This window comes from Thermobia domestica, chromosome 1, assembly GCF_964235325.1.
Source record: "Thermobia domestica chromosome 1, izTheDome1.hap1.1, whole genome shotgun sequence".
NCBI lineage: Eukaryota > Metazoa > Arthropoda > Insecta > Zygentoma > Lepismatidae > Thermobia > Thermobia domestica.
In genome coordinates this window covers 5,936,385-5,957,156 of record NC_137454.1, presented here as the reverse complement: position 1 = coordinate 5,957,156, position 20,772 = coordinate 5,936,385, and the positions used below count along the sequence as shown (strand labels likewise).

Genomic DNA, 20,772 nt, shown 5'->3' with positions numbered 1-20,772 from the left:
TAAATAAGATACTTTTCATTATATTTTTACAAATTTTACCATCAATAATTCCGCTTGTCTATAAATTGCCTGCACTATAGCAGCACTTTTCATCAGACTGTAGGAGTAACAGTTAGCAACAACGATTAGAGAGAGTTTGAACTACTAGTAATTAGCATTACTAACTAGGGATGGTAAAGAGTTTTTATTGACTTCATATTAATATCATGGTCAATCGACTCCGGTTTACATATGAAACAATTACGCAAAAATAGAAATCCTTCCTTGCAATCGTTTGAATTGCGTATGTTAAAAGTTCAAACTTGATCTGATTTTGCAGAAAATAGAAAGTAGCAATTGCTATAGACAGACGTTTCATGTTTGTTTTAGGGTGTTTTCTTGGGTGTCCTTCACAGAGATTAGGTTAAAAAAAACGGTATGCCGTTTTAGAGACAAGGGAACTTATTGGCTCGGGGATGAGGGGTAATGGCATCTTATTTCTTGGAAATTGACTCATGTTTGGCAAATCGGGTCCAGGAGCTAATAAAATGTATTTGATATCCACATTCGAATGCATCGTATCAATTTCCTGTGTGGTCAACTTCAAACTGAACAATGGCATTTTCTTTTGAAACGTTTCGCCAAGCATTCAAAATTCAATGAAGAATATCGTGTTACTCATAAGTAGTCATGATAATAAATATTGTGATGTCCTTGCCTTCTGGAAATAGGAGTGAAACCAATATTTACTCAAAAAATACTATCACCAATGTAATATTTTGCGAAGATCAGCTGCACAGCAAACATTATGCACTTTACGCACTCCAATTTACTAGTATGTGTGGAAAACGAACATCAGTTAATTGTTAAATTAAAGTTGGACGGAATATAACCACAAACTGCCACTGACAGTAGATTCGAATGTCAGTTCACATCACTGGCCTTTCATTTGTAATAAATCGTGTGGATTTGCTACTTCAAAAATACTGCGCAACACCAAAGGAACAGGCTGCGGAACTAACATGAACGGTACTCCGGAAACTGTCAACCAATGTTTATGCATTGCGGAAAAAATATTTCTGAACATTATCGTTTGATAAGGTTACTTTTTACTTGTCACCCAATTGAGATGCTGATTTTGCGAAAATGTTAGCCAAACTCCAGGAAATACTTGAATATATTTACGAAAAAATAGGCCACGAAATGTTAAGGGAATGTGCGCTCAAAGCTATGAATAAGGTGGCTTTTATTTTGAAGCAAACAAATGTTTTCGTACATCGTCTCTAGCCGATTATGTATTTTGTTGGCTACATTTATCGCCGAAAATAATAAACTATTACCTGAAGTTTACCCATTCTTAAGAGAATAGCTTTTAATATATGTTAAAAACTATAAAAAAGGCTGGCGATGAGATATTGAATGCAACATACATAAGCAGAGGCCGAGTGGGTTCAGAGTCCCGTTCACCTTAGTTCAGTGGATAAGCCTTTCGGGGCAAATGTCATTGATCAATCTGAAGGTCTACACACAGGAAAGTGACATTTGAATGGTACTACAGTCGAATAAGATTGGAAAATACGTTTTATCATGTTATCGACTTTGTGTGCCCAACAGAAGGCAATTTGTAAGTTGTAAGACGCTGCTAAAATGCATAACCCTTTATCTGCTCCTTAGTTGTTGCTCTTATGTTGCGAAATGCATACTTTGTTACCGCGTATTATGAAAGATATTACTTCAAACTGTTTGCAAACATTTTTCAATTTTGAAATTTTAACGCGCTTAGTAATAACATTCTTCCGATACAGGATACAGTAATTGTTTCATATATGAAATCGAGTCCATTAATCATAGTATCGTTATGTAGTGAGATTAACATCCCGCGAAATTACATAGTAAGGTATCGTGCGTGTACAATAAAGATTAGTAATTAAATCTTTCAGATGTACACTCCGCGTCTATGTCATACACTATGAGACGGTGATAATAAGAAGAAGTAGAATAGTTATAATCAGAAAAGATACGGATACCAGGTATAATTCACAAAATCCACGTACATGATAAATTGAGGTTAATAATATATAAATGTATCACCTTGGTGATTACACAACTAAAATTCAAAAATGTTATTAAATTATCATTTTCGAATTAGACACATTCATATATGGTTGCTTTATAAATATGATGCTTTAAAGCGAAACGTATTTCTATTCTTTTGTGATTCTTTCAAGTGTCATTACATTTCTAAGCATGCATATTTATTATTTACTTTGAAATGGTAATCATAGTTATTGGAAAAATATTGCCTTTCGTGATGGTGAATAATATGTTACCATCATGAAAGCTAAGTTCTTGATCAACGTTTAAATCTATTTTTATGCTTTGTTTTAAATAATATTTAATATAAATAATGATACATTTAAACATATTGAATTTTATTAAACATTAGAAATGCATATTGTTTAACGGAAAATGCAATTTGAATAACAGCTAACATTACGAATTTGCTTATAATATTCTGCTGTGTAATTTCTGCTTATTAAGATGTCTATAAATCATTCAATGCCTGGGTTTTATATTTGAACTTAACCTGTGTATATAATTCCTATTGTTTTCATACTAAATGTAATAGAGACAATTTATTGAATGTAAATAGACATGCATTGCTTGTTAGGTGTAACACATAAATTAAATTTGCAAATTCTCAATCATGTTAAAGTATGGTCTTCATATGCTTATTAAAAGTTGTATTTTTGAAAGTTGTGAATTAAATATTTCTACGATTGACTGAAGCCATTAATTGTGTTAAACTCCTGCTGCCCTCTTTACCTGGTAAGGTAGTTTATGTATTTGCAGATATATGAAAGCGAAATTACCAATCAGATTTTATAATAATACATTTCTCTATTATACTGAATTATTGTAAATGATTTTGATAATTGTTGTCTGGTTTTTATTTTGCTAATATAATAAGTTATATTTGGAAACAATGGTTCCAACTATAATATTAAATGGAAAACTATTGTTTCTCTGAACTGAGTAAAATCAATGTGTATATCAAATCAATAGGACAAAAGCATATTACCACGTGTGCGTCTCAATAAGATGGGAAAACTTTAATTCAATTATTTTGATATTAAGTAATACGTGTATTACAATATTACAAAGTTCATATTCTTGTGTTTGTAAGTCGTTCCTAATAATCAACACATAAGAACATTGTAAATGGAGTATTAATAACACTTGTCTGTACATAGAACAACTTGTTATATTTTGCTAGGCAAAACATTTTTCGATTTTATCACCTATAACTTAAGGTTTTAAGATGGATAGATTTTTCTTGTTATTTATAACTAAATGTTTATGATTACAATAACAACAATTAATTTAGATTGTCATAAGCTACTTTAGCTGTGCTTTAATAAAAAATAGCTTGTAAATACTTAAATTAATACGATATTGTAATAGATGTGTTCGTTACTAAGATTTATAGAGTTATGTTGGCCAGCATTACAGTTTATTGTTTGCGTGAACACAAATCGAAGCACAATTTGACGCCAAATTATCTTAAATAGTGATTAACTGTCTTTACCAGAAATCAGTTGTTCCTTAAATATACAAATAAAACGTGTAGCATAAATTACTATCCAAATGTTAACCATTGTAGGTGTTATAAAAAGGTTAATGCTATGTATTTATTTTTGAATTGAGTAACATATAACATTTTGTTAGGCTCTACATTATATTGTTTCCGTTCGAGCAAAGTTTTTTAATCAATATATAAAGATTCTTGAATGATTTTTCTTATAATATCCTCCACTTTAACACTATGTCTTTCTAATAGGTTTTATCTACACACAATCCAATTCTTTATTAGGTTGTTCAAATATCTGTGTTGTGATTGCTTCCATCAAACACTAAGAATATTATTAATAATTATTACAAATTCATAGTTACTCCGTAAGCATCATATTCGATATCAATATGAACTACGTATTACAGAAGTCTTTGCTTTTTAAAATATGAATTATTTTCCTGTAATTTCCAATAAACAATTATTCGCACAACACCATCGTTGTAGGTGAAGAAATTGCTATTTGTTGATTTGCTTATCTTTTTCTCTTCTACATTCATCTTCCTTCATCATTTGAAGAATAATGTCTAACCATTCGATATGAGTTACCAGGATCATCATAATATTATGTATTCAATTACAAGGCAGTACAAGATTGTAGTTTTTTAAAAATAACTAGTTGGTTACTATTTTTTACTTCATCTCTTTCACCATAATACGTATATTGCACTAGTTTCATTCTTCTAAATAACACTTGTTCATGTCTGTTTTTTACTACTAATCTGGTTGCTAAATTCCCAATATCACTAATAATTATATATATATTTTTTTTATTTTTCTCATTTGCACTTCAATTAAAGTAGCATCCCTTTGTTAATACAGATTTAAGTCTTTTAACCCTAAAAACGGTAATGTGTGTCCAACGGGTCTCATCAGTTACATTTTCGTGTTTTTTTTATTTTTTATTTTTATTTATTTATTTTTTTTTGGTATTTCGCCTACCTTCATGGTTTTATGTGCAAACTATACTTTCACGTCTGCTTCTTTCTCGTAATGTTAGATATGTTTGTGACTTTTAGAGAAGGTTGCGAGTGCAAAATAGTAACATTAAAACCTAAGGTGAGTCCATTATACAGGTCAACAACATTGGACCCTTATACATTAACCGAGGTTTCTTTTAGTATAATCTAAAATTAACCTAACCTAACCTGAAATTTGTAAAAACACAAATACTCTATAACAAAATCCATTAAAATAAGTTATAATCATATGTTGATAAGTATGGGTCCAACGGACCCACATTGGGCGTTTCTGTATATAAAGAAACTTTGGTGTTTGTAGGTTTAAATTACCTGAACCAACATTCTGCTCGATGCCTACCAAATCTTTAATTTTATTACTACCAAAGCGGTGCTATCAAATCAATACATGGTTTACAATTCCCTCGTTAACCTACCCAAATTTTCAATTCTTTTGTTTTCGTGTTTGAATTATAATCATATTCTTTGCATCTTCCTTTAAAGGTAGTTTTCAATTCTTCTACGAAACAATTATTTTTTCTTATCACGTTTCAGGTGATTGCTTGTTTCATTTTCTATAATATTAATTTTCAATAAAATTTTTATTTCTACTCTATTCATGGTCCCAAACTAGATTTATATAGTACACCGTGGTTTAAAAATATCAGTTATCTGTTACGAGAATAAATACTATCCCAAGTATTCAGTGAAAATCCTTTAAAACTATTGTTAATAAAAAAAATTTCCATTATAGAAATTTATTTCCCAGGCTAAATTTCATGGTTATTCCTAGTCGACTACCATAGTATGTGGGAAATTTTGCTTTCAAAAAGTCTTAATAAACTTCCTTAAAATATTTAGTCAGCTTCATTAAATATAGCATTTATTGACTGTTGTATAATTGGAATCAGAATTATTGAATTTCCATATCCATCTCATGTCTTTGAAATACGCAATTTCTCCAGAACACATTTTAAATTTATTAATAACAGATGTTGAAGGTCTGTTGTTTTTTTTTTTTTTTTACATAATGTTAATAGTATGGTACAAACTGTTTGCATTTCTTTTGCCTACTTCAATGAAATTGACCCTTGCAATTAAAGATAAGCAAGTTCACCACGTTTATTCATCTTCATAATGCTGTGTAAGTATTAAATATTGGTACATAGAAATTCTGGGTCACTAGTGATTTACTGATCTTTCCTTATGGGGATCAATAATTACTTTGATATGATTATGATTGTGTTTCTCATTGAGTCTTGGAGCTATTTATTTAGTTTACCATTTTATATTTAATATTTCAAAACAAGAATATATCTTCCATTTGTCCTAGGAAGAGGGGTAAAACATTATCCCAGAGTTTCCATTTTCCATGTAAAATGTAGCATTTTGTGAATTTACGTAGTTACTTTCATGTTTGTGTTATACACTTTAGATGTATAGTCTTATTTACACCCACTTGTATAAGAATTATCCTAGTACATTTATCCTGACACAAAGTATGTGTATTCAAATTATTTCCACCTTATTACAGATATCAGAAATATTTTGTTTTGCAGTTTTTGCTTAACGAAGATTGCGAAATACATATTTACAAGCTTTCTATTATATTAGAAGACTAGATTTTGAAGAAACGTAATAACACAGATCATTTTCAGTATTGCATAATAAGAACACAGTGTTGTAAAATGAAACATATTATATCAGTGATGGTCAAACGGTAGATCACGATCTGTACTGGTAGCTGTCGGGGATATTTGCGAAACGTTAACGCTGAGTTTGGCTAACCTCAGTTTCATTTCTCAAGTAAGCTCACTCTTACGTTTAGGAGCGCTGACAACAACTACTTATTTCTCCAGTGGAACTGCCAGTGTTAGTCTCATCTTACACTTTATTGTATACGAGTCGTATTATGTACGTTATATTAGACATTTGTTAACTTGGATAGTTAGATTTCATTTATGTTTATGTAAGTGAATGCAAAAATAAGTTGATATGAATTAAACATATAGTGTATAAAATGTATTCCTTGAGATTTACAGTAAACTTGCACTTTTCTTAAATCATATAATCACTATAATTGATATTAATTATAATACGAAGTTACATGAAATAATATTTATGCAAGTGACAGGACATACTATTGTACAAATAACTAACTACATTTTAAACATTTAACCCACTTTTACATTTAGATTAGTCCTTTACAATTTACATTTTCTTAACAGTTTGACATTGTATTTTGAAACAACAGCATTCAAGGCAAGCATAAACAAGAAGGTAGTCTAAGAGTATTAGATTATAACATTACTCAGGTATCTTCTATAGACAATTAAGATACGAAACTAAATTGTTCTTTTACATTCCACGTTTATGCTTATGTGATAAAGAAGACGACGATGATGAAGGAAATTATAGAGTAAAATCAGGAATATTAGGGAGAACTGATACCACTGACAAAAAGCAGATACGCAATAAATAGTGTCTAGTTAATGGGGTATCCTTAAATAAGTGACAAAATTTGTTTTCCCTATATTCCTTGAGGCAAAAAAGTATGCTTTTCAGGAGGCCATTTTTGTGTTTGTTTCCATCATTCTATTTCTGTGAAAGATAATTAATCTATATGAAAGAAAATGGCAATTGCCTACTTTTCGTAAGATAGCGTTGAAATTGTCTTCTAAGCGAGAGTTTTATAAATAATTTTAGGCATGAATCAGAAATAAGGTTCTGAGAACACGGTTAACTTAGGACACCTTGGAATAGATGGTGTTTCATTTTGCCTACAATTAATTTGATTTATGGAGTTTTCGTATGAAACCATGCTCAGTATACGGATATACTGAAAGGGAACTTAATAGAACCAATATCTGAAAATTGACAAAAATTGAATTAGGCTATTTTGGAATCCATCCCTTCAATTTTGAGGGGTAGCGACCACATTGTAAAGTTTTCATTACAAACCTAGGAACGAATTAATAATAAAATTTGATTGCAAGAGACGTTATATTCAATAAATATGGAAATACATTGCTACTATGCAATAAGAATTTAAGAAAAAAACTGCTAAAAATACACTGTCAGTTTTTACTTCATCTTGGGGCATCAAAGTTAGTTTCTTCGAGTTCGGATAATTGCTTCTATATTGCTTAACTAACAAGAATAATAAGGCTTTTTCTTTTTTTGTATGAAGTTTTCTACACTCTTCGATCAGCGCAACCTTACGTTCGGGTACACAATTAATAACTTTAAATGAACTAGCTATTACCTTGGTTTTCTTCTGCAATTCCTTCTTTCGAGGCAGTTACAACTCTTTGAAGAAGTTCTGAAGGTAGATCCAGGATTTTGAGAATCTTCATGGTGTTACTGGATACAAAATCTTGCAAGTCGTTTGTAAGAACGACACCAGGATCAATTTGGGTGCGTTTCAATAGTTCGTCAAGCAGGAAACAAGCTGCTAACGTAAACTTTCTTAACAGATGATCAACTGTTACGAATTCCTGTTTCTTCTTGTTAGGAAAATCCCTTCACCATCCATCGGGCTGGGTGCACTGTACTTGGAGCTCCAAAATGTATATGTTTTTCTGAAAATTCTGCAAGGATATATCATTTTGAGTTCTAAAAGTTCTTTGTAAAGTTCCTGTGGTTGAAACTCCTGAAGTGTTTTTCTTTTTCCAAACTCAATGATTTTTGTTATACTGTTGGTAACATTTTTATGAACCATGACATCTGGCGGATTTGAAATACCTGTATTCAATCGAATTCCACAAACACTTAAATCGCTTGAACAGCAAGATGTTAGGCCCTTCTGGATTTCCAATTGACTTATTAAGAAATTCCCCAAGCAAAAGTTCTAGGATATGACGGCGACAAGCCAAATAAAGCATTTTTTCCTCATTTTGGCTTAGAAGGACACAAGCTCTACTACATAAGCCAATATTTCCTGATGGCGTTTCAAAACGCACATTTAACTTGGTTTGTAGTTTTCAAGAAATCCAAAGTTTCATTAACAACAAGCAATCGCTTCCCCAATTTCTGATTGAAGTTTTGGAACAACTAATAAGTTCTCAATGTGTTTCGTGAAACAATAACTGCTAAACTATCAACCGCTTCATTACTTGAAATTTATTCTATTAGTTCTCCGTCCAACTGACCGGTTAAATGTTCCTACCTGAAAACTCACTATTTGGGCGTTGAGCTCTCTTTTCTCTGCTTTTGTTAGCAGTTACTTCCTTATTTAAAACAAAATGTTTATGATTAGCATTAAACTACTTAATAAATTGTCATAAAGTATTTTAAATTGTGCCTTAACTGATAAGAAGGAAGACGTACATTATTAAATGGGACATTGTAACAGAGATGTAAATAACTAATGAATAGTATACAGTGCTATATTGGTCAGCTTTGCAATATATCGCTTGCACCGACATAAATAACCACGATATACAGTATGAGCGTTAATACATCAATATTAATTGGCACTACAAAAGATTCTTAATAGTGATTAATTTTCACCACCAGTAGTCAAAATTTTTTCCTTAATGATAAGAATAAAAGATGATACATAAATTACTGTACAAAATAGGATCATTCCATTTTTTAGAAAAAAACTCAGATTATGGTGTTTGTTTCGGACTAAGTAAAATATAAAATGTTTGTTACACTTTACACTGTTTTGTGTATTTTCTAGTGTTTATGTTAAAATATACCTATTCTACAAATAGTTTTCTAATTTCTTTTAGTAGATTGTATTGTCTGTAGCTACTTCTAACCACATTCTAATTCTTTAATAGTTTGTAAAATATTTGGTCGTTGATTCCTTCCATTTAAGACTAACTATATGCCGAATGTTTATTACAAAAGCATAGTTTAGTTTGTTGAAATGATGTACGATATTAATAAATACCACGAATTGCAAAATACTTTACTTTCTTTAAAACTGAATTGCTTATCAGTACTTTCTGACAAACAATTATTCGCTCCATTCCATCTTTTATTCTGGAGTAATTCTTATTTCTTTATTTCTTTAGTTGGTCTTCTATATTCAGCTTCCATTAATCACTCAAAGCAAAATTTTTAAAAATTTTCCATAATAGATCGCAGGACTATCATAGTTTTCTGTGTTTCATTACTTTAGTAGTACATGATTGTAGTCTTCATTAAGACAATTAAATATTATTCGGTTTTACCTCTTGCACTAAGATCGCGATAAAACATTATCTTAAAACCTTTAACTAATACTTCTCACTATCTGCCCTTCTCTACTAATGTGGTTACTAAAACTAATAATTACGCTACAAATATTTGCACGATATCTGACTTTTTCTCATTAGGTCCTGAATTATGAAGTCATTCTTTCATTGACACAAATTTACATTTTTCAAATTTCCTGAAAGAACCTTTCGTAAGAGAACAACAACATTTGTTATTTTAATTATATGGAAGTGTTCTTGATTTATTTTTAAAAATCATACACATTTTCTTTACCCGTCCTAAGCCTTCTACAATTTTCGATAGGTCTGCTTCTTTGTTTGGATTTTCCTTATTTGCTTTGTGTTCCATTAACGATTTTTTTCTTAATTCAGGTACCAGAGTATCTTTTATTATTATTATTATTATTATTATTATTATTATTATTATTATTATTATTATTATTATTATTATTATTATTATTATTATTCTCTTTCAAGCGTTTACTTATCTTCATTTCCAACAACTTTTTTCAATAATATTGGTATTTCTACCTTGTTTGCAGTTTCCTACTAGTTTTATGTATGTTTGTATGCACGCTCAGGGCTCACTAATAATCCAAGTTGAGTTGAGTTGATTTTGAGTTTAACTTCCCGTTCAGCAGCGAGGCTATATGAGCCGTGGACCTACTGATTAGCGTGGAATCCGAACCACTTGAGCTCCCTCCGGAGCTCCAAGTTATCCAAGTTATGTGTTACTAGAGACAAAATTTTTCTTTGAAATATCATTCAAGGAAATTTGTGAAAATCTTAAGGCTATTTTTTAAATAAACCCTTTCCTCTGGTACAAATAATTTTCCTTAAGTAATCTTCTTGTTATTAATTCCAGTCAATTACTATAGTGTGTGACAAATGTCATTTTCCATTGTAAGTTTTGATCACCTATTTTTTAAATATTTCTACTTTCTATTAAATATAAACTATACTGATTGCTATATCATGCTAATTATTATAAGGTAAATTTTCTATGAATTCCAAGTTACCGCAAAATACATTTACTATAGAAGAGGTGATGAATCTAAGAGAAAACATTTTCAAGAATTGCTATTTGTCAAATACTTACTGTTAATAATAGAACTAAACCTTTTCTTTCTATTCTGTTTACTCTAACGAAGACAACAGTAACTATTGACGACAAGTGATTTCAAAGCTTGTCATACAGTTCTTTATATTTTTCATATTATTATTATGATTATTATTATTATTATTATTAAGTACTTTGTCCTTTGCAGGTCTTGGAGTTAATGCGTATTTTTTTTATTTTTCTTATTAAGGCTGTCTCTAACCCTCGGAACGTGCTGTAACGCCCCATTCTCAAGGAGTCAAAGGTTGATCAACAAAAAACAATTCTAAACCAACCCTGAACTCCACCGAAGAAGGGACTACGGTAGGTGGACTCGCGCGGCTCAAGATCACCTGATTAACCTGTGGCTAAACTGTGATTGTCCAGTATTCACTCTGGGACAAGGTTAAACAAAAATAATACCAAAAATAACAAACCCAACTTCAGCTTTCAAATAACAAATTTTATTACAATAAGTCACGAATATCTGAACATATGAATATGGACAGATATTCCAAGAGAGAGGTGAATATTTGCTCAAGCGTTTGAAAAACAAATATTCACTAACACAATTAAAAATCCAGAAAGAAAAAAATCAAACACTGAAATTAAGTTTCAGAGCAATTCCGCAAATTTTCTTTTAATTAAAAAAATGTCTTTAATTAAAAAATTCTTTTAATTAAAAAATGTCTTTAATTAAAAAAAACCTTTGAATTTATAGATTTCTCACAAAATATTTAAGCTTAGAGCAATTCGTTATACTAGCAAAGACCCTAGGAAAAATAATTGATCAAAAGTCTGTTATTGATCTTTCTACCCTTTCTTCTTCTGATTTTAATTTCTAAAAATTTTTATCGCAATATTTATGCAAATCACGCGCGGAGGCAAACAAATTACTAGTCAAACCAATCATATAAGAATTGAATGCTTAATATGTCGCACCTTATCAGAGAAAAATTTTAGTCGAGCCAAAATTTCTTAATTAATCAATATTACTAATTACAGAAATTCAAACCATCTAAGTGTTTTCATATGCATGAAAATGCTAGAAAATACATACTAAAATATATTTTTCTCTTTCTGAGTATTTCTCAATGCAGTTTTCGATACTCTACCTCTTAATGTTGTCCGGAAGACAAATCCTTTTTGTAAATACAATTTCTTATTGTCCAAAACGAGGTCCTTACCACAGATTATACTAATATAACCATAATTTAAAGAAATCAAATCCAGTTTAGTAAGATTTAGGACCCAAAAATCCAAATCCAGTGCAATCAATTTGACCCATTCAATTTCTTCAATGTAAATAAAAGTATATATATATATATATATATATATATATATATATATATATATATATATATATATATATATAGCCTTCTTAATTGCCTCATCAATTTTATCTATTCAAAACATTCAAAATTGCATTTTTAAAGACCAGTTTCATTATACCAAAATCAACCTTTATTCCCAGTCTAATAATGAGGTGAGAGAGAGACATTGCATTAAACGCTAAGCTTTGACGAAAAAAAATGCACATTAAAAATGTTATTCAATGAATACTGGACAATCATACCATGAATTTCCATTCAAAACACCATTTAATCATGACTAGTGAGATAAGTTGAAAAATCAGGGGCGGGGGCATTTTTTCAATATTTCGCAAAAACTCTAAAACAAAATTACGCTTATACTCAGGAACGTAATCGAATACATGTCAGTGATTGAATGCTTAGCTTCAAAAATTACAAATCATTGAAATCCAAACAATATAATCACGAAATGGAGCAGATTAAAGTCACAGTAATGGGCACTTTTGTCTGACCACCAAGGATCACTCCACCACTATCTCCTCCATGCCAGTTTAACTCCATTAAATTTCAAGGAAAATACTTTCCAGAAAGGAACAAATTTCTGTGAGCTCACAATTACTAACTAAACCCTGAATTATGATTACTGAAAGTATTTTCAATACACTCACTTCACCTTTGGCCACTCTTTTTCTCCACTTTTAACTCTGCATTCAACTATAACACGCGCCATGCAAGCAACGAGTCAACACACGGTGAACAAGCACACGCGAGCCCAACTCCACCAACGGAGTCAAAACAGCAAGTCAGCCTCACGAGGCAGCTGCTTCGCAAGCAAGACTTGCCACATAGTGTTGGAAATTGTCTCTCACGTTATTATCGCTCTTTATATTTTTTCTCTCTGTCTCATTTGTTTTAAATATTTCAAAACGTCTGATACCACATAAACGCTAAATAACCGTTACTGTAGGTAGATATACAATGCAGATAACTTATAATTAAATATAATTACCCTAGATATTAACAATATTTGGACTAGATATTATTCATACATTTTTTAAATGCATCAAGTTATACATTTTTCCAGTCAATGCCAATCTCTATTTCCATGGAGCTGGAATGCTACAGTGCTGAGTTTCTCCCTATCTATACCCATGTAAAATTTGGTCAGAATTATTTTAAGAATTATTGTACGTAAAGCATTGTAATTTTGATAAATATTTCAATGGACAATGACAAGGAAATGACTAATCAGTTATATAGATTTCCAGTTTTGTTTCACAATTGATTTTCATCGATTAAATTTGACAATCATGAAATGAGACTCGTTACTGCTAGCAGGTGGCAACAAACTTTTCTCTTATGTTTTGATATACTCAAGAATGTAACTCAAAAAATAAGTCAGAGCTATTCATATATACAACTCAACACTTTTCATTTCATGTTTAATGCTGTAGAATCCACCCTCGCTGGCTGTGGCTGTATGGTTTGATTCTAGAAATGGCGCGGCTAAAATAATTGACAAAAAATGTATTTCTTTCAAAAAACAACTGAATTGAATTTTGTTTAGTCTTCCTTTACTGTATATTATAGGGAAGCATGTGTTTTAAATTCGTTTTGGACACATTATGTTGCTTTCTGTGCTGTTCCCAATCCACCGAAGAATGAGTCATACTCTAGACATGCGATGTTTTCTTTTTCTTTTTTTCTCAATATTTATTATTCTAACCAAATATGCTGGATATTATTAGAGTGCACGGACAAGTTTTGTTACTCCAGCATTGTTTTTATAAGTTTCCGAAGGGCCAAGAATATCTCTGCCAATAATTAGATTGCACCACTAAAGAAGTTTGAAACCTGCGCAGTGCCTGAAATATAGTGGGAATCGAATTTCCGTTTCTAGTAGCGATCATGTTACTACAAATTGGAATAATGATAAACGGTACAGGTTTGATAAAAACTTTGTACTACAAATTCTTCAAATGCAATAGTAAATTCTGATAATTCTAGATAGAACACCACTAGAAAAATGTTACTAGTTTTGTGATGTTCACTAAAAAAAATATATTGTGTAATCCATATATAATGGTTTGGAACCTAGAACATACCTAATGCTAAATCAAAGAGATGGAAACTGAAGGACAGCCGCGCGATACGTAGATACATACATACGTTCATATATATATATATATATATATATATATATATATATATATATATATATATATATCCTAAATATTAATCATTTAACAGTAAACAATATTTGAAATTGAGATGTAACATTTGGGTGAACTAATAATACCTACACGACTCGACAATTTTCTTGACTCTCCTCGATTCACTTCTCACTTTATATTAACGAAAGAAGGAGCATATACATGGATAAGCATACCCTATATTTTTGAAAACGGGAGATAATATGTCTACTGAAAGTTCTAGTATTTCTTGTGAATACTCTACAATTTGTTTCCTCCGATGATTTTTTGTCCCGAACTTTCCTTGAATTTGTCCCTATGCATATTTTATAGACTTAAAAATACTAGAGACAATCACCAGAAAATAATCAGTACACATCCTACATATCCTCCCGTCAAAAACTTCGGAACGATTCGAATCGACCAATTTTAATTCGTTTTCTTTGCCGCAGGGAGCATCTGATCCTTTGTACAGTACTGAGGTCAGTTTATTCGCAAGTTAATATGGAGGATGCATGTATTTTACCTTTTTCTTTGCTTGTTACTTAAAATGTTCTGCAAATAACTTCAAATATTTTTTAAAATGTTTGTTTTTACTTGAGCATATGCGTGAAGTGGTTTATTACGAATACGACAAAAAGAACTCTGATAGATTAATTACAGATAATCCACTTAGAAACACTGCTGCTTGCATTTTAATTCTAAAATCGGCCGCCTGCACTCGTTCGCTGGTCAGGTAATAACGGAATAAAAGTACATTATATAATGAGTTAGTATAAAGGACTCCGTTAAAAGAGAAATACAATTGTCAATTTACGAAGCTATCGTGAAATTTAGGATGCTTCGTGTTCATTTGGCTAACTGTTTTTTCAGCAGCGAGATTGTATTAGACTTATATATTGTGATACTCATACATCTTATATATAAAAGAGAACGCACAAATCCTTTGTTCCCTCATCACGCTAATACGGCTGAACCAATTTCTTTCATTTTTGGGGGGTTATTAGGATTTGGACCCTAGATGGTTTTTATCATATCACTTTAATTTTCAATTACCAGTGTCTTGAGATAATTGACCATTCAAGTGTCCATAACGTACAAATCCTTTGTTAGTTCATCATAGGTAAAAATAAACGTATTTATATGCAACCCGCATGACCGTGTCACTCGGCGGGTTAACATAAATGACAGGCGATATAATGTTAACATTTACTGCAATCTACTATGGTTTTTATCATATCACTTGAAAGCGAAAAAGTAAAAATTATCTAAGTAACAAAGTTTATTGCGTTCCGGGGTGACCCCAGCGAAGCGGGGTGAACGCTGCTAGTCCTCAATAAAAATATTGTGACAAACAACACCAAAATCGAGTTGTGGGACACGACACACCGTTGTTTCAGAGTAGCTTTCGAAAGAAGATTTTATATAAATTTCCTACCTTGTAAATTCAAGAGGTTTCCTTACTCTATGATGTTTATGTTAAAAAACAAGAAAAAATGTCACGGAATTCGTTACTAAAGCAACAAATACAAATGCCAGCCTGAAACACCAATCATGAAAATCTATGGAAAAAACATTTATGTCTCCAAAACCAGCCTGAAAAGTGACACACTCTTCAAGTGGATAAATATAACACATAATAATAGTAAGAGACGTTCTATTGGTCACCAACCGGCTTCATTTGTACTCAAACAGAAAATTTACCCTAACCGCCCTCATAAGCCATAAACGGCACGTATTTGGTGTCGAAGTGATACGTTGTAGCCATCGCTAAACTTATATTAACAATAGATACATTATGTAATATTATAATAATAATAATAATAATAATAATAATAATAATAATAATAATAATAATAATAATAATAATAATAATAATAATAATAATAATAATAATACAATCATTAAAGGAATTCAGTATAATAGTATGGACAGGGGCGGTCAAGGACGGATTTCTGGGAGTGGCAAAGAAAGATTATATTTCTTTCTCATCGGTTTTCTGCGTCACTGATGCCTTACGTGGAGGGGGGAAGGAAAGGGGCGAACCACTTAACATGTTTGGTTCGTACAAGCGTGATAGTTATGGAAGTTACATAATATTAACAATATGATACATTTAAGAGTAAAATAAGCAAATATCATGAAACTAATGATTGATTGATTTTTTTCATTAAAACATATCCAAATTGAATTCAAATTAAATGAAATATTTTAGTTTAACATCTCAGAACTATGGCCTTCAAGCTAAGGGAGACCAAAGGAGGATGCAACGAAAACAAAAGTAACGAAACATCTAGATAAATCTGTCTTTCTGCGAAGACTACTGAAAAAACAGTAAGCAAGACGGTGAAAATTGCAACATCACTTTCTTTTTCAGCAGGTCAAATCGAAGGCCACGCTCAACTGGAAGGGACTTGTTGAATTATCCATCCCATGTATCTGCCCTTTCTCATTCAGTCACTGGATGACGTGACTTAGTTGCGGCACTGCTTGTGAAAAGACAGGCAACCGACAGCAGGTACCGATGTTTCTTGTTCTTTTCTGTTTCCCCACCCCTTTTATTACCCATGTTATGAATGGCGTTGCCAGAAACACATAAACGCACATGTAACACGCAGAAGAGCATGTATAGCCATTCATGGTTCGGGATTTAGTGTCCTTTGTCATATAGTTCGTAGAAGCATTTCCACCGTCTCAAGTTATTCCACTTTGAGAAATGGCTGTTAATAGTAAGCAAGCACTTCTTATTTAGCTGCTCAAAAAGAAGAAACGTAGAGGGAAAAAAGAATGTCTGTGCATCCTATGCTAACAACGAGATTGCAAAATGGCCTGTATCATACTTTTCATTATATAGCCGTGTTGTTTAGCTTCTGTTCGGTGCCTTTATAAGGGTATCCATCCCCTATTGAGAGTATCATATCTCGCTGTCTTTCTGGGATTTACACACAACTCTCAACCATGACCCCAATCCACACGACCATCTTTGGTTCCAGCAAACAGACGGAAGGAATCAAAAACGATAATATACCTAATCAAAAGAAAATTCAACGACAAAATGAAATATAACTTAAAATATATACTACTTGTAAAAAGTAACAATTATTACTCTGTCCTTTGTTCTCTGTCCGAATCTTGGAGACACGCTTACGGTTTCTACTGATAGTAGATCGATCAGTGGTTGATGACTATTCGAAATCTAAATAAAGTTGAATTAGTTATTTTTTGGACGGGCCCTTAAAGGTTGGCTGCTTCTTATAGAGAATGTCGCAATCATCAGTTATGGAGGCTGCTCGATTTTTATTTTAACTAGCTACAATTTATTTATTATCATTTTTTAAGAGAATTATGCCAGATTGTTGCGACTTCGGGAACAATTTTTTTTAGATATTTAAAACTGACTTCTTTTAATTGAGTGAGTTCCCTGGATTCCAAAGATACTGAGATGAAGGGGACTATTTTAGGTTGTAAGCTGCCAGCCCAACCAACTGTTTTGCATATCAAAATGTAAATATAGTAATTTACATATATAATTTAATATAATTTAAAAGCCAAATAAGGTAATAATTTTAATTATACTAGGATGAATTCTGACACATAAATATGTATAAATGGAAGTATTTATATTCAAAAATTGGTATTGATAATACAGTTCAAACGTACTACTAAAAAAAATCTCTAAGAAGCACTCATCTTCACAAAATTTCAACTTTTGCATCGCACAACAGGAAAATTCGAGAAGCCAAGAGTTCAATAACCTTTGAGCTAACATAGTTGCTAACCTAAAGTAAGGGGCATGTCCAAAAAGAAGCAGGTTTATAACGTATATTCTATAAGGAACAGAAATCAAAGAAATGAAATGAAGTTAGAAGCATTGATCAGCAACTATTTTTACTTCCAAACTCAACTCTATTGTCTGCGGGTACACACTTTAATGCTAAATGTTTGTGACAATAGATGCTAAAAAGCCAATCTGACATACATTTCCACACCTTTGAAAAAAACCGTTAAGTAAAACTTGGCTGGTATGCGAGCCTAACAGAAAAAAAGAAAACATAGCGTTTATGTCAGGAGTAACAGATTTAAAGGGTAAATTATTAATAAGTAATATTTAATATTAAAATGTTCTTGGAAATTCCGATACCAGTTAAGAAAAATGTTTTACTCTACCCTGCATCGTATTTTGTTTCCCGCATGCTTCCAATTCACTCGAAAAGATTTTTCTCAGCCACCCCTGGATGGTGTCGAGTGGTATGTCTGGGCGAGGGACGAGCAGACGACTCACTTCCTGAGAGGGATTTTTTTGTTCGCCTAACCTCGAAAAAGATGACAACTCCAAGTATCTACAAAAATAAGTAAATTACTCATATACTTTATTATATGTGTGATTATTATTTCTTGTATATAAATATTTCATAATCAATTTTTAAAAAATGTAAATAGAAAAACAGAAACAAACAGGTCCACCATTTCCAGCCCGCAAGAAGGTAAATTTAGAACCTACCACTAGAGTGCACTCAACACCAGAGACACAAAACGTCTGCTTGGGGATTCCTAACGGCTAGTACACAAGATATAAAATTGTGATTTAATAAAATTTGAATAATTGTTTGGTATAAAGATATACTGGGGATGTGTGGATAAACTCTAAGTGTACGTATAGATACAGAAAATGGAGTGACAGTATGTAAATTTTAAATTATTTACAAATTTGTCAAAATGTCGCCGGCTCAACGCGGGTGGCACAGGAACAAGGGAAAAGGTCCACAACCACAAAAACAATGAAGGTAGAGAGAGTCTCTACGACTTTTGGAAGACAACCAGCGGAAGTAAAAACTGAAACTGAAGAGGTAAACAGTTAGTTGTTAGTTAACCACCGGTCCGTCCAACTCAAGTACATAGTCTTTCTCGTTGGAAACTGTGTTTAGTTCTGCGTATAAAGCGCGTTCCAGATAGTGTATAGTTAATGCTTTGATTGACACACCGAAAAATCTCAACAAAGTGTATCACTATTAAAAGCAATAATTATAATAATAATAATAAATATCAATTACTATTGATTATCGTTACTTTTCAGAAAATTAATTTTGTTTGATAACCGCTTGTGAAACTCAACCAGTAAATTAACATGAAACTTGAATCAGGTGAAGTGTAATGAACTGTGTACCTACTAGCCTGTTGTTGGGTTTCATCTTGTGTTCGTTTGGCACTCTTAATTCCTGATAGACAAGACGACAAAATCTCAGGGCGAGAAGGACTTCGCTATAAACGCCCTGAAAAAAGCAGCATGCTAACCTAGTTAATGGAAGGTGGTAACATCAAAAATCTCGAAGGTAGAAGACCAAATCGTCCAGAAGTTTAATACAAGAAAAAACATCGAAAGTTGTAGGATCTTACTGGAGTGACGAAGACTAATTCCAGAAGCGAAGAGGACTACAAAGAGTGAAAGTGTTGTGACAATGACAGTGAAAATAGAAATTCTTTAAAGAAATGAAAAAAAGCTTAACATAAAGCGCACACATTATGATCTATCGATCCCCGTTTATTTTCTTACAAAGATCTGTTTTTATGTTATAAAAGGATGTATAGTGTTTGTTAGTGTCCGTGATTTAGGGTTCAATAAAATAGATGTTCGTAAGTCTATCTTGGAGTGGTGATCTTTTAGATGTCCATGTTCCTGGAGGCAGAGGTGAGTACAATTGTATATTTCCTTATCTATTTTTCAGATGTGCCGCTTGGCCGGGCCCAGGAGAGGCTGTGAACACTCTTTCCCAGTCTTCATTTAAATTTTTATCTGATGATAGAAGATCCTCTGGTAAAGGGATGGCAGAGAAAATTGAGTTCTAAAGGCCATAACCAGGGGAAGTCGTCAAAGGGGCAAGACGACTATAAAAATATGAACTCACGTGGGAGGAGGATATTGATTTCTGTTAAAGAAGATTAAAATTAACTATCCAAATATTTTTTTTGGTTCAACAGTGTCAAATTTCTTATTAAGTCCAATTCTATTTTTTAATTTTTTTTCTTGGTTAAGCAGATTATCTTATATCTGCTAAGGGAATTACAGGTGTCAATATTTCCTCCACCCATCTCTCATGTGCTGGAAATTTGAGAATATACTCTTTGTGATGTCTTCAGGTGACCATGCAAACGCATTCATTCAGCTTTGAGCATGAGGGAACCCTTTACATAGCGACTATCCAGAGTGATGCCCTTAACAAGATTCCCCGGATGACAGTTGGTCTGAACCAGTTTGAATGAGGTTCGTGAGGATTCGCAGGACGGATTTCTTTCTGTCAAGAGATTTGCCTTAGAAAAGGATTTTGCATGAAAGGAATCCTGTCATTAGGACTTCATATGCATATGCATATTATTTCCATTCATTTTTCTTG

General features: G+C 32.0%; 2 long non-coding RNA genes across 4 annotated transcripts in view; one reads left to right on the top strand and one right to left on the bottom strand.

Annotated features, from left to right (window-relative positions):
* LOC145683187 (uncharacterized) overlaps positions 1–20,772 on the bottom strand; it is a 132,604-nt gene that overhangs the window by 29,147 nt on the left and 82,685 nt on the right. For 2 of the 3 annotated variants that reach the window (XR_014130972.1, XR_014130973.1), the window contains exon 3: positions 18,551–18,723. The exons of the other annotated variant lie outside the window; for it this stretch is intronic. This is a non-coding gene — a long non-coding RNA (uncharacterized LOC145683187). The remainder of the gene's footprint in view (positions 1–18,550; positions 18,724–20,772) is intronic. 3 annotated transcript variants of the gene reach the window in all.
* LOC145683182 (uncharacterized) overlaps positions 2,756–20,772 on the top strand; it is an 83,601-nt gene continuing 65,584 nt past the window's right edge. The window contains exon 1 of the long non-coding RNA XR_014130971.1: positions 2,756–2,808. This is a non-coding gene — a long non-coding RNA (uncharacterized LOC145683182). The remainder of the gene's footprint in view (positions 2,809–20,772) is intronic.